General features: G+C 37.0%; 1 protein-coding gene across 1 annotated transcript in view; it reads left to right on the top strand.

Annotated features, from left to right (window-relative positions):
- Positions 1 to 12,894, top strand: part of Ube4B (Ubiquitination factor E4B) — a 418,857-nt gene that overhangs the window by 353,227 nt on the left and 52,736 nt on the right. The gene's annotated exons all lie outside the window — the stretch shown is intronic.

Genomic DNA, 12,894 nt, shown 5'->3' with positions numbered 1-12,894 from the left:
TGTTTGGCAACCACACGTGGAATTCTCTGTCAAGAAGGGATTTATGTTCAACTATAAGGCTGGTGATTATGAGAGACTCAGGAGTCATAATGGAACAGTGCCATGGCTTGAGAAGCTGTAAGTAAAGAATGTCAGTAGTGCATGGCAAGTGGTCAGAGATTGTTTGAAGGTAGCAGTATCAGAATGCGTACCAAAAATCAGGAGGATAAACAAAGTTGGAATTAAGTGAATGAGTAGGGTTATAAAGCAGGAGCTACAAAAAAGAAAACATTATGAAGGAAATATAAAGAAAATAATAATCAGTATACTCATGAGCAGTATAAAGTTTAAGCAAGAAGCGCGACTAGTATGGCAAAGAAGGTCAAATCAGACTATGAGAGAGAATTAGCCAAACAGGCCAAGGTAAACCCAGAAGAGTTTTTTTGTTATGTAGCAAGTAAGAGGAAAAATGACTATAGTAGAATGACTTTAAACAATACTCAAGGTAGGAAGGTAACTGAACCAAAAGAAATTAAGTTGCTGAGTGATCAGAGGAAAATTGGCATTTCTTCTGAAGAAGTTGTTGAATCTAAGTCTTATCTCCGTCAAGATTCCAAGGAGTGGAAAGAGGGTAAGAAAGTACCATTGCATTAAGGTGGCTCCAAGACAGAGGTAGCAAACTACTGACCAATTAATATATCAGGAGTTGTTGTTTAAAGTATTGGAAAAGTTGGTGGAGAGGGATGCAATACTCTGTAGTGGGCAGCACACAGCTTTGTAACAGGTAGGTCCTGTCTTAGTAACTTATTCACATTTTATAATAAAGTGACAGCAGAATTGGATAAAGGTAATGGCTACACCATGATACTGCTTGACTTTACCAAGGCATTTTACAGAGAGTACTATATGGTGGGGTGGAGTCTAAGAGAATGATGGTGACTAGTGGAGTACCACAGGGTTTGGTACTAAGGCCACTACTCTTTAATTTGTATATATTAATACATAGGGAAAGATTTAAGAGGGGATATTCAATTGTTTGCTGATGATGATGATTCAAAGCTGAGGAGAGAGCAGTAGTTGATAAAAGTGATTTAGATATCCTGCAGGATGATTTAAATAAATTGGCATTGTGGGCAAAGGATGATTGTCAATTTAATATTACAAAATGTTAGGTTATGCACTTTGGGTTGAAAAGGTTGCATATCGTGTATTATATTGAATGGTATTGGTTTGTAGGAAATTGACGAGGCTAGGGACTTGGGGATAATGGTGGACAAGGAGTTCAAGCTCAGAGGGCATATTGCAAAGGTTTGTAAAATAGCTCAACAAATTACTTGGATGTTGAAAAACACACTAACATTAAAGATAAGAAAGTTATTATCCCTTTTTATAAGGCTATGATTAGGCCACATCTTGAGTACTGCACAGATTTGGTCACCTGGGTTTCTTGGGGACCAGAAGGTGGTCAAAAAAAATTCAGGACAAGTGACCAAGATGGTAACATGTCTGTGGAATACTCCCTATGAGGGTAGGTTGAAGGTTTGTGAGTTACAAATTTTAGTTGATAGGTGGAAAAGGGGGGGGGATATGATAGAAACTTGTAAGATATTAAAGGAGTGTTATAAAATTAATGTAAGCGAAATTTTTTAACATATGACAAATACACAACTAGGGGCCATCCATGGAAGTTGTGTTAGAGTGTGGTTAGCAGGGGTGTGCAGACCAAATTTTTTGCATGGAGAGCAGTGAATGAGTAGAATGGATTGCCAAAATTGGTTGTGAGTTCCCTAACAGTGAATGGATTCAAGAAGAGGTATAATAGGATTTGTACGTGTGATGGTTGATTTGGATCTCCCTTGATGAGTCTCCAGACTCCATGGAGATGCAGTAGAGGATAATAATAATTGTAAGACATAATGTTTTATTGTTACAACTGTCATAGTGATGGTAAAATCTGTGAAGCTGTATTAGGCATATTTTGAAAGGTATACTGTTATTTATTTTATGTTTATGTAAGTCCCAACTATGTATGTCTATAATACATTAACATCATGAATGGACTAATTTTTGTTCTTTTTTATTTATATTATTTGTTTTTAATATATTTTTGTTATTTTTTCACATAATTTAAAAATCCTGCTCTAGGGACGAAACATGGAACCTTTCAAGTCTCCAATAAGTAAAGTGGTAGTCTCACACTGGGCAGTGAAATTCATCTCATTTTATTAATTAGCTGTAGTACAGTTAATCCTTGTGGGACATCTGTTCATGGTGGAGGGACCTCCTGGTGATAGTACTGATCCTTTGCATTCTTATTCTTTTACTGTATTTTTCTTCCCATATTCTTTTCTCTGCTTCTCTTGAGTCTTTTTTACTATCCTGTCTTCCAAACTACCATCACTGGGATCCAAAGCCTTGTTGATATGTTTGCTGTGTGGTGTGACCCATGAACATCTGGAAAGAGAATCCTGATTTTGTACTACTTTGGCTTGTGCTTTGGCAAGAGGAGCAGTCTTGAATGGACTGGCTAGTGGGCTTGCCTGTAAGGGTCAGTAGTTTTTTGCAGTAAGTCTCTTATCCCATGGTCTTGGGATGGGATCTGAGGCTTGCTGTGGTGCTCATATAGCATCCAGGGCAACCTTGGCATTCACTTCTGGGTTCATTTATTGCTTGCCTGTTAGCAGTCGTTCCCTATGTTTCTTCGTGGTGGTTGAGGAGCTCTGGCACCGAGCAAAAAATCTCTTGAGTATAAATTCTTCATCTCGAATGTTTCAGAACCCTCACAAGGTCCCAACAAAGTAATGATACTGGAGGTAATTCTGATAACAGAAGTAAGAAACAAAAGACATGTGATACCAGTATAAATGTATCATTGTTTCTGATCATGCATGCAACAGGTGAAAAGCCAGTAGGTAGAATGTCACCCTTCTTTATTCAAAATTGTTCAAAACCACTGGTAGGTTTCCCAAACCAGTTAAGAAACTACATGCTAGTGATGTCCTTGTGGAAACATCTCAGCGGCACTCTGAAAAACTACTGAGATCAACATCAATGGGTGGAACACCAATCACAGTAACACCTCATAAATACTCAACTTTTCTAGAGGAGTGATATCTGAATGGGGTCTTCTTGATGTTTCTGATGAGGAAACATGTTCAGAGCTTAAAGATCAAAAAAGTGACAGGTATGTGGTACATTCTGATATGTAGGATTGATCACCTGGTCCAACCAGGAATATTATCCTTACTTCAACACACCTAAAACTTCCAACATCTATAAAAGCAGGTGTCTCAACTGTTCTGCTAGGCTGTACTGTCTGACCACAGATACAAGACCCCTCAACACTTCTGTGCCCGGCAGAAGTAGGTGAATCCATCTTGATAATAGGATAATCAATGATGAGTGTTTTATTATTATATGTCCTTCCTTTCCTTTCTGTGTGATGGTACAGTATCCCCCCCTTTTTACGGGAATGTACAGCACCATCTGAGTCCACCCAAATTTTATCCGGGCTCCGGAACCAGCATAGGCTGACGAATCAGGCCTATGGCTGGGTCAGTATTCCTGGCTGCAGTCCGTGTGTTCACAAGACCAGTTTGCCTGCTTGTGGGATGAAAAACCCCAGATAAACTAGTGGAAAAATCCCTGCTGTCCACGCCCAAGACCAGCTAACTTGGCTATGGCTGAGGAAGATCCTTAAGTTTCTCATGTCGTCGACAGGAATCGAACCTAGGACACTCCTTCCCCAGGTATATGGTTGCAAACTGCAAAGCCACTAGGCTAACCGCGTGGACATTATATATCAGAAAATTAGCTTTCTTTTATGAAAATTCTAGTTTTTAAAGTGATAACTATTTTTCTTGTACAACAGTTGGAAAAGTTTACGTATAAAGTACGTGATTTTGCATGTTAGTGACGAATTCATACATTGCCTTATTCCTTTCTTCCCTTCAACATGAATAGACTCTTCTTGGCACTGTGCCAGCCAGGGTTCTCTCATGTGTGGTCGGACAGTACATTCCTAATCCACTCAGATGTTTTAAATGTCAAAAATATGGGCATGCCCAATATGTAAGCAAAGAACATGATAATAACTCTTGCTCTCTCTCTCTCTCTCTCTGCCAAGGAAGCTGAATATGTCAACTGTCAGGGAGATCATTCAGCCTATTCCTGTCCATGTTAGCAATGGAAAATTGAAAACAATTAAAACAAAATGTATATCAGGATGCAAAAAAGGAAGTTAGCCACCACTTCACCTGTCCTGAAATCCTCTTATGCTGAGATGGTGGCAGTTAAGAAAACAGCAACTTAAACTCATATGTCTATTTCATCATGTGATAATTTCACCATACCTGAACTTTAAGATGGTGAGTGCTTCTCTGTGGAGCACATCAGTCACACAATCTAAGGTCTCATTCTTGAAACAACCTTCAAAAATGGTCCCATTTGATTCCAACCTGCTTGTCAAAAAAATTATAGGAAGGATATCACCAAAAGACAAACCACCAGACATCCCAACAGAAAAACATAGATACTTTGGTGTCCACTGAAAGTAAATTAAATTTTCCAGATGATCCTGACACATCAGATGATTTTTGAGCATTTTTCCAGAGGGAGAGATGGGCACTGGTCAGCCATACTTCCCAAAATCAATTAATAAATATTAACCTGATAAAGGTATATCCTCAGCCTCTCAAATATTGGACAAGTCTACAAAGCCAAAACAATGGGAAAATTTTTGCAATGGAACTGTCATGATTTTGCCAAAATATTGATAACTCAAGATTCTGCTGCAGAAACATAAGCCATTCTCTTTCTGTCTGCAAGAAACATACGAGGGTGGTCCAAAAAGTTCTTGGCCTCGACCATAGATGGCAACACTATTGGCAAGATTTTTTTTTTCTTAAGTTGGTACATCTGTTATAATCATCCATGTGAAATTGTATTCTATCAAGTAGTTTGTTTTATAGAATCATAAGTGTTGTCTGTATCACTTGAAATGGATAAAATTGAGTATTGTGCAGTTATAAAATTCTTTGTAAAAGAAGGTTTAACACCAAAAGAAATTCATTTGCTGAAATTCATTCACTCCCTGGTGTAGGACACCATAGTGTACAAAGGATTTGAAATTGGAAGTGATCACTATTTAGTCTTGAGCAGGATAAAATTGAATTTCATTTTGAAAAGCAGAACATTTAAGAAAGTTTTAAATCAAATAAAAGTTGAGCAGCTCTCAGATGTGAACTGTAGGCAGAAATACACAAAGATTATTGAAGAAAAAATGAAAGTGTTTGAGAACAGGAACCAAACATTGGAGATTCAGTGGCAAGCCTTGAAGAAAACATTAATTGATTCAGCTAGAGAGGCATGTGGTGAAGTTATCTGCAAGGATAGAAAAATTGAACTCCATGGTGGACACAGGAAGTTAAAGAGGCAGTGAAAGAAAAGAAGAAAGCATATCAAAAGTTCCTGGCAAATAAGTCAGCTTGTAATCTTAGAGAATACAGAGACAAATGTCTTCTTCTTCTTCCTAACATGGAATTTAGGCCAAGTGGTCTGTTCTGGTCTCATGCCATCTCTTTCTTGGTCTTCCGATTCTTCTTTTTCCACTTATTTTGTATCTGTATAATATTTTTGGTAGTCTGCTGTTGTCCATTCAATTTAAATGTTCTAGCCATTTTTGTTTATACTGTCTTGTGTAGCAAGGATTGTAAGATTTCTTTATTTGTTTTGTGGTCCCACTTGGTATATCCAGCTGTTTTTCTGAGGAACTTCATTTCTGCTGTTTGAATTCATTTTTCATCTTTTCGTTTCATGGTCCATGTTTCACAGAGACAAATGTAAGAAAGCTAAACACTGTGTAAAACTAGCTAAACAAAAGTCATGGGAAGACTTTGGTAAGTAAATAGAAAATAAATATCAAGAAGGTGACAAGATATTCTGGAGGTTGTTGAAGAAGCTCAGAAATGGAGAAAAGAGTGTTGTAAAAGAAATTAGAGATGATAAAGGTGACATGAAAACTGGAGAAAAAGATATCCTTGAAGTATGGAGTAATTACTTCGAAAAATTGCTAAACGAAACAAGCAGTTGATAGCACTGTGGTAAAAAAACACTCAACAGGCATACATTCAGGAATACATATCCATACTTGAAGTAGAAAAAGCCATCAAAGGCTTGAAATGTGGATAGACAGCAGGAATAGATGATATTAGACCAGAAATGCTGAAGTATGGAGGCATAAAAATCTTACAGTGGCTAGCTACACTGCATAGTTCAGAAGAACTGGACAGAAGGACAAATTCCCGATGATTGGAGTAGAGCTCTCATAGTACCCATATATAAAAGGGAAATAAAACAATGTGAGAATTACAGAGGTATTTTCCCTACTGAATGTTCCTGGTAAGATTTATGCAAGTATACTTGAGAAACGGTTGAGAAGAATTGTGGAAGAAAACCTTGGTGAAGAACAAGCTGGATTCAGGCCAAATAGTGGCTGTTAGGATCAGATCTTCAATTTATGACAAGTAGTTGAGAAATTATAGGAATATAACAAAGATCTGTATTTAAGTTTTGTAGATCTAAAAAATGCATATGAAAGCTGCCAAGAGAGAAGTTATGCAATACGCTACAGTTATATGGTGTCAATGGGGCATTATATCAAGCAATACTTTGTCTTTATCTGAGTTGTCAGTCAGCAGTTAGAATTGAAGGAAGTACAGGAAGATGGGTTAATGTTAAATCTGGTGTGAGACAAGGATTTACATTATCCCCTCTGTTAGTCATTATCTGTATGGATCATATTATGAAGGAAAGTGGTATTAAACCTGATATCAAAATTGGAGATGTTAATGTCAGGTCCTTGCTTTATGCGGATGATGTTATACTTCTAAATAAATCCATTACAAGTCTGCAAGATTCCCTGACTAAATTGAATAACTGTTGTGATAGATATGGTATGAAGGTCAGAAATAACAAGACAAAGATAATGAAAATAGGCAGAAGCATTGAAAATATCAGCAGCATTGTGAATGGAGAACCCATAGAACAAGTAAAACATTTCAACTACTTATGCACAATTTTTAGTGAAGATGGTAAATTAAATATGGAAATAGACAACAGAATCAACAAAACTGGTATGGTAGGAAGTCAGTTGAATAAATTCATATGAAATAAAAGAGAAATTAGTCAGAGCACTAAATTAGCTGTATACAAGACAGTGTTCAAACCAGTTTTAACTTATGGATCTGAGAGCTGGGTCAGAAGTAAAACACTTGACCAAAGACTAGAGACTGTAGATATGAGAGTCCTGAGAAAGATCAGGGGCACAAACAGATGACATCAATGGGAATATCATATTGAAAATGAGGATATTAGGAAAGAACTTGACATTGTCAGCATCCAGGAATGCAATAGCAGAGCTAAGCTCAGGTGGTATGGTCACTTAAACAGAATGGGTGAGGAAAGATTAGCAAAACAAGTATTTTCTACCAGGTTGGTAGGAAAACGACCCAAAGGATGACCAAGATATAGGGGATTGATATGGTAAAAAGTGCCTTAGATGATAGAAATATAAAATCTGATAATGTTGGAGTCTTGACAAGTAACAGACTGATTTGGAGGAAAATTGTAGATAGGAAGTTAGTAATGATGTAAATTTTTCATGTTGTAGTATCATATCCTGTACATAAGGGGTGTACAGGATATGATGTATGGTACATGGCAGGAATTTGATGGCGATGAAATTCATTCGAAGTTCATAAAAGTTTATGGACACTCTTCTCCTTTGTTTTCAACAATTAAGAAATGGGCTGCTAAGATTAAATGTGACCGTACCAGCCTTGAAGATGATCCACGTGAAGGACTTCCGAAAAGTGTAACAACACCAGAAATCAGTTTTAGTTAACATAAAAAGCCAAATGGCTAGTTTTCTGGCACCTTAATATAGAAAATAAGGGGATAAACATCCTTTGTTGTTTTATAGCCAGTAAGCGAAACTAAAGATCGATAACTACGATCTATAAGTTTCATGCCGAAAAACTATCGCCGAAGGCAATTCGAAGTAAAGGTGGAGCAAGCTCCCTCACTATTCTTGATATTTTCTCATAATGCAAAACACCGCTCCTAGGAGATGTAATACTGTCATTACATTATGAGGAGAGGTCACTACCCAGACCGGTTTCAACCTTTTTTGAGGTCTCATCAGTGAGTAGGTAGACCTGGAAGATATCAAAGCTTAGTGAAAAGAACTTGCATACCTTCACTATACGAATGCCATAAAGGTAATTATATTTTAGTTAAGATGGTTATCCCGTTATTTTCTATATCAAGGTGCCAGAAAACTAGCCATTTGGCTTTTTATCTTAACTAAAATATAATTACCCCTTTATGGCATTCGTAAGTTTCGCTTACTGGCTATAAAACAACAAAAGATGTTTATCCCCTTATTTTTTTCAACACCAGAAATCATTGAACAAGTGCATGATATTGGATGACTGGTGAGTCAAAGTGCGTGAAATTGCTGACAATATAGGCATTTTAAAAGAACGTGTAGGATATTTTGCATGAAGAATTGCATATGAAAGAGCTTTGTGCAAGACATTCCATGCTTGCTCACAGCAGATCAAAAATGCACTCGCATGAAAATCTCTAAAGAATGCTTGGAGCATTTTAACAAAAATAAAACAGATTTTGTGCATCGATTTATTACTATGGATGAGACTTGGATTCACCATTACGCACCATAATCCAAACAGCAATCAAAACAGTATACAGAAGCCGGTTGCTCAGCCACAAAGAAGACAAAGTCAGTTCCATCAGCAGGAAAGGTCATGGCATCGGTGTTTTGGAATGCTAAAGGCATTTCATTTATTAATTATCTTGAAAAGGGTAAAACAATAACTAAGGAATATTATTCCAATCTTTTAACCAGACTAGACGAAAAGATTTGTGAGAAAAGACCTGGTTTGCAGAAGAAAAACTCATCTTTCATCAGGACAATGCACCTTCCCACAAAAGTGTTTTGGCAAAGGGTAAATGAAGGGATCTGCACTTTGAATTGTTGGAACATCCACCCTATTCCCCACATTTGGCTCCCTCTGACTTCTATCTCTTCCCAAAGCTAAACCTTCCTCGCTGGTCAGTGTTTTTCTTTGAATCAAGAGGTGATTGTAGCTGTAGAGGGGTATTTTGCAGATCTTACTGAGAGCCACTACAGGGATGGGATAATGGTGCTGGAGCATCGCTAGAATAAATGTATTAGTCTTAAGGGTGATTATGTTGAAAAATAAAAATAATTTTGTAGCTCAGTGGTTGTGGCGTTTGCACACCACGGTGCTTGGCCGCACGAAGGAAGACTTGGTTTTGAGTCTAGTCGGCGACTAGAGGAAATTTTTCTAAACCTTTTTTCGACCAGTTCCTGAGTTAGTCGATCTGTGGCACGGGCAAGCGGGTTTTTCGTCCTGTAAACTCAAGAAAATCGACCGTAGAACCCACATTATTTCAGACATTAAATATATTGTGTTAGGGACCACGAGATGGCGGCACATTTGAGCCGTCTCTCTTCACTGCATACCGCTTAATTAGTGATAGCCTTGGGCCATCTATCTCTGATTGGGTACCAGTGGAGATTGAATTGCCCACTCAGTCTCCAGAAGTTAGATAGGGCTAAATGGCCTCGCCTACTCCCGTATACGGGAATAAAAAGGCGTTAGCTGATTTTTTTTTTTTAATTTCGTTTTTTCATTGTTAGGCCGAGAACTTTTCAGACCACCCTTGTATTTAAAACTCAGTGAGGACCCCACCTTATGGAGTTTCGGTGTTATTTGTAAGGACAGAACTAGAGATGGCCCTGCTCATCGTATAGTAGCTATCCTTGTGAGTAACCATATTTCCTTCCAACAGGTTCATTCTAATACTGCCTTTGCCTTGGAAGCAGTAGTGATTCACCTATCCATGGGATTTCTTATTACCTTTATTTACCACTGGGTTCAGAGTTAAATTAAATCATTCTTGATAACTTTATCTTACGACTTCATGAATCCATACTTCTTATGAGCAACTCTAATGTGCACAAGACTGTCTAGTAGTGCCAACACAAATGGACGAGGTCATATCATTGAGTGAATGCTTGACAATAATGACCTCTCCCTTCTGAATAAATGACTCAGTACATTCTTCCATATGCATACCTACTCATATTCTGCAATAGATCTCACAATCTTCTCTCCTGCTTTCCACTGGTCATGTGGAATATCGAAGAGAACATATATGTCAGTGATCATTTTCTTGTTATTACACTATGTCCTCACAGGAACCATATTCTATATGAATGCCCATGTGGAAAGTGGACCAGTTTGACTGAAATACTTTTTCCCATCTTGCAAAATTTAATGCTGAAGCAGTCAGTCCTACACCTATCATTGAAGCAGTGAAGCATGTAGCAGATTGTATTGTCTAGGCAGCAACAGCTGCAGTTCCATAAACATCATCTTGATTTCCACTGTATCCAAAGCCTTGGTGGAACCCTCAGTGCCAAGCAGGCAAAAGAGATCAGGACAGAGGATGAGATATATTTCATTGATACCCTACTGCATCAAATCTCATTGCTTTTAAATATCCTCAGGCCAAAGCACATTATGTTAGAGTTCAAAAGCAATCGTGGAGCCAGTTTACTTCATCTCTTAATCACATGACAAGTTCAAAATTTGTGCAGGATAAAATATGGATAATGAAAGGTAGATATAGAACACACCATTTGTCTACCTTGGATCATAATGGATGTGTTGTCTCCAATGTTCCCCTCTAAGCTGCACCTCAACAATTCAGTGTGCTTCTGTGCACACTGAATTGTTGCTGCACAGCTGAAATTTTCTTTTAAAAACACTGCTTCTTTGTATATTATAAAAAAAAAAAAACTTAGTGTTGCACAGTTGTCAGGTCTTGTAAAAATTTTCTGCTCAGAGCAATAGCAGGTCTGTACAGCTCTAAAAAAATTAGAGGAATAATTGGTTGTTGCTGAACCCAAAGTCATCCAACATTTTGTGAGAAAAGTTTACTAGAATCTTAGCAACAGCTTGATATCCTCCTTTTAATATTGAAAGAACAAAAAGAGAAACAGCAGCTAAACTTTTCTACAAATGGGCTAGAGCCATACAATCAGCCATTCATTAAGGAGGAACTAAAAAGAACACTGTTACTCTCTCATCCCACTGCAGTAGGGCCAGATTCTTGGTATAAGTCATGTATTAACTCTGCAGGTTTTGTAATGGTGAGTTATTTCTTCCCACACGTAATTATTATTATTATTATTAATCTTCTAGGAGCCAAAAATTCATTGTGGAAAGCCCACACTAAACATTCACACAAATGCTTATCATACTACTTCTTAAACTCATTCACTGACAAAGCACCCATGACTGCTTCTGGCAATCTGTTTTATTTTACTCATTCATCATTCTCCAGAAATAAGATTTAGTACCATCTCCTTGGTAACTACACTCTTAAACAATTTTCAGAGCTAACCTCTGTTCCCTTTCATCCAGTTAGATATTGAAAAATTTCTGTATGTACTCTATAAAATCCCTTTAGTGACATATTTCTATCATGTCCAGATTATTTCTCTGTGTAACTAATCTTTGTAACCTACATTCTTTAGTCTGTCCTCATAGAACACTCTACAAACCAACCCCTATTTTGGTCGCTCACCTCTGAATGTTCTACACTGTTGTTTTATATCTCCAAGAAACCCAGATGAACAAATCTGTGCATAGTAATTAGTCTACATGTAGGTCATATCAAAGCCTTACAAAAAGTTGGAATAACTCTCTTAATGAAACTCAGATGACTAAATCTCTGCACAATTATTAGTCAAGATATGCTGACATCAAAGATTTATATAAAGGGGGGGGGGGGATAACTAACTTTTTTTTATTAAAAAAAATCCCTGCTTTTGTGTTTTTTAACAGTTAAGTGAATCTTTGATTGTTTTGAAATGAGGTATGAGCCAAGTAGATTCCAGAATACATACACAAAAATGTATTTACTTATTTTACACATTATACTTGTTAATGTGTTAAAGCTGTTAAGACTGTTAATTAAAATGGCAGTGGTTTTCTATTTAAAATAAAAATTGATGAGGATCAGTAAGGCCAGAATTGAGAACCCACAGATATGAAAATTCACCAGAGACTGTATTTGATTGATGAAATAGGAGGAGTTGAAGGAGCAATGCAGAGAATATTTAAAGTTTTGACCACACATTTCCTTGAAGTCAATTTTTGAGAACCTGCTCATGATGTATAAAGTTGTGAGATACAAAATGTTGCATACTACTAGTAAAGCAAACACAGACTGACTAGGAAAACAAATGCAGACCAGCTTATGTTTATTTTCCTGCTAATGTGCCCTCATGCATGTGCTCAGTATATTTCTTTGTGCCTATGAAGATGTCTTGATAACTAAGGCAAAATATTAGCTTATTAATCTAATTAGCTAAATAAATGTAGTTAATTATTAGCTTGCTCAGAAGTAACAAAATTTCTCTTCTTTTTCTCCTTCTGAAGCATTAGGCAATTGTCTGTTCTGGCTTCATTGGTCTTTCCATCTTGAATCTTGTAGCTAGTCTGTCTTTGGTCTATATTTATCCACTTCTTTTGGCAGCCAGTATTCTTCCATTCTAAATAAATGCTCTTTCCATTTCTTATGAAAGTAAATATCTTACACTCTTCTGATGTCTTCATTTTTTATATGATCCAGTTTTGTGCATCCTGTAATTGCTCTTAAAAATCTCATTTCTGCAGCTTGTATTTTACTTTCATCTTTCTTTTTAAGTCCATATTTCTGAAAACCATATAATAGAGTGGGAGTGGCCATTACTTTATAAAATTTTTGTGAGTTTCTCACTTTTTTTTTATTATT

This window comes from Typopeltis vanoorti, chromosome 1, assembly GCF_054136105.1.
Source record: "Typopeltis vanoorti isolate ZY-2024b chromosome 1, IOZ_Tvanoo_1.0, whole genome shotgun sequence".
Lineage (NCBI taxonomy): Eukaryota > Metazoa > Arthropoda > Arachnida > Uropygi > Thelyphonidae > Typopeltis > Typopeltis vanoorti.
Note: the sequence above shows the minus strand (reverse complement) of the source record. Positions and strands in the feature narration are given on the sequence as shown.